The sequence below is a fragment of the Jaculus jaculus genome, chromosome 1, assembly GCF_020740685.1.
Source record: "Jaculus jaculus isolate mJacJac1 chromosome 1, mJacJac1.mat.Y.cur, whole genome shotgun sequence".
Taxonomy (NCBI): domain Eukaryota; kingdom Metazoa; phylum Chordata; class Mammalia; order Rodentia; family Dipodidae; genus Jaculus; species Jaculus jaculus.
In genome coordinates, this window is record NC_059102.1 from 218,364,526 (window position 1) to 218,366,797 (window position 2,272).

Genomic DNA, 2,272 nt, shown 5'->3' on the forward strand with positions numbered 1-2,272 from the left:
TAACAGTGAATTAATAGTTATCTAAGCTGATTTTCTACTAGAATCATTTTCCTTTGTAAACAAACTGCAAATTCATCATTCTATAATCTGATTGTCTGCTAAGAACATTTTTCTTTCAAATTAACAGTGAATTAATAGTTCTATAAGCTGATTGTCTTTGAAGAACATTTCCCATTGCAAACTAACACTGAATTACTAGTTCTCTAAGCTGATTTTCTACTAGGAACATTTCCCATATTAACTAACAATGAATTCATAGTTCTATAAGCCAATTGTCTTCTAAGAACATTTCCCATTGCATACTAACAATGAATTCCAAGTTCTATAAGCTCATCATATACTAAGAACATTTCCCATTGTAAACTAACTGTGAATTTGTAGTTCTATAAGCTGAGTGTCTGCTAAGAACATTCCCATTGCAAACTAACAGTAAATTCAATGTTCTATAAGCTTATCATGTATCATGAACATTTCCCATTGTAAACTATCAGTGAATTCATAGTTCTATAAGCTGATTGTCTGTTAAGAACATTTCCCTTTGCAAACAAATAGAGAATTCATAGTTCTATGAGCTGATTGTTCCCTTAGTACATTTCCCATTGTAAACCAACAGTGAATATAAAGTTGTATGAGCAGATTTTCTGCTAAGAACATTTCCTGCTGGAAACTGCCAAAGAATTCAGTTTTCTAAGGTGATTGTCTGCAATGAACATTTACACCTGTAAACAAAGAGTGAATTCTTAGTTCAATAAGCTGCTTGTCTACTAAGAACATTTCCCATTGTAAACTTACTGAGAATTCATCATTCTATTCTTGTATTGTCTGCTAAGAACATTTCCTCTATTAAGAGTGAATTCTTAGTTATATAAGCTGATTCTCTGCTAAGAACATTTCCCATTGCGAAGTAACAGTGAATTCAAAGTTCTATAAGGTGATCATCTACTATGAACATTTCCTATTGTAAACTAACAGTGAACTTGGAGTTCTATAAGCTATTTGTCAGCTAAGAACATTTCCCATTGCAAAATAACAGTGAATTAATACTTCTGTAAGCTGACTGTCTACTAGGCACATTTCCCTTTGTAAACTAATAGTGAATTTATTGTTCAATAAGCTGATAGTTGGCTAAGAATATATCCTATTGCAAAATAATATTGGATTCATAGTTCTATAAGCTCATTGTCTGCTAAGGACATTTCCCATTGCAAACTAACTGTGAATTCATAGTTCTATAAGCTGATTGTTAAGAACATTTCCCATTGTAAATTAACACTGAATTCATAGTTGTATAAGCAGATTTTCTGCTAAGAGCATTTCCATATGGAAATTCACAGTGAATTCATAGTTCTATAAGCTGATCATCTACTTGGAACATTTACATTGTAAACTAATAGGGCATTCATACTTCTATAAGTTTATTGTGTGCTAAGAACATTCCCCATTGCATACTAACAGTGAATTCAAAGTTCTATTACCTGATCATGTACTACGAACATTTCCCATTGTAAACTAACAGTGAATTTGTAGTTCTATGAGCTGATTGTCTACTAAGAACATTTCCTGTCATAAACTAACTGAGAATTCATCATTCTATAATCTGATTGTCTGCTAAGAACATGTCCCTTTGCCAATTAACAGTGAATTCATAGTTCTATAAGCTGATTGTCTTCAAAGAACATTTCCCATTGCAAACTAAGAGTGAATTATTAGTTCTCTAAGCTGTTTTTCCACTAGGAGCATTTCCCGTTGTAATCTAACTATGAATTCATATTTCTATAAGCTGATCATCTGCTAAGAGCATTCCCCATTGCATACTAACAGTGAATTCATACTTCTATGAGCTGATCGTGTACTAAGAATATTTCTGTTTATAAACTGAGATTTCACAGTTCTATAAGCTGAGTGTATGCTAACAGCATTCCCCATTGCAAACTAACAGTGAATTCAATGTTCTATAAGCTGTTTGTCTGCTAAGAACATTTCCCATTGTAAACAAACTGAGAATTCATAGTTCTAGAAGCTGAGTATCTGCTAAGAGCATTCCCAATTGAAAACTAATGATGAATTTAATGTTCCATAGGCTGATCATATACTATGAACATTTCCCATTGTAAACTAACAGTGAATTCTTAGTTCTATAAGCTGATTGTCTGTTAAGAACATTTCCCTATGCAAACAAACAGAATTAATAGTTGTTTAAGCTGATTGTCCACTGAGCACATTTCCCATTGTAAAAAAACAGTGGATATAAAGTGTATAAGCAGATTTTCTG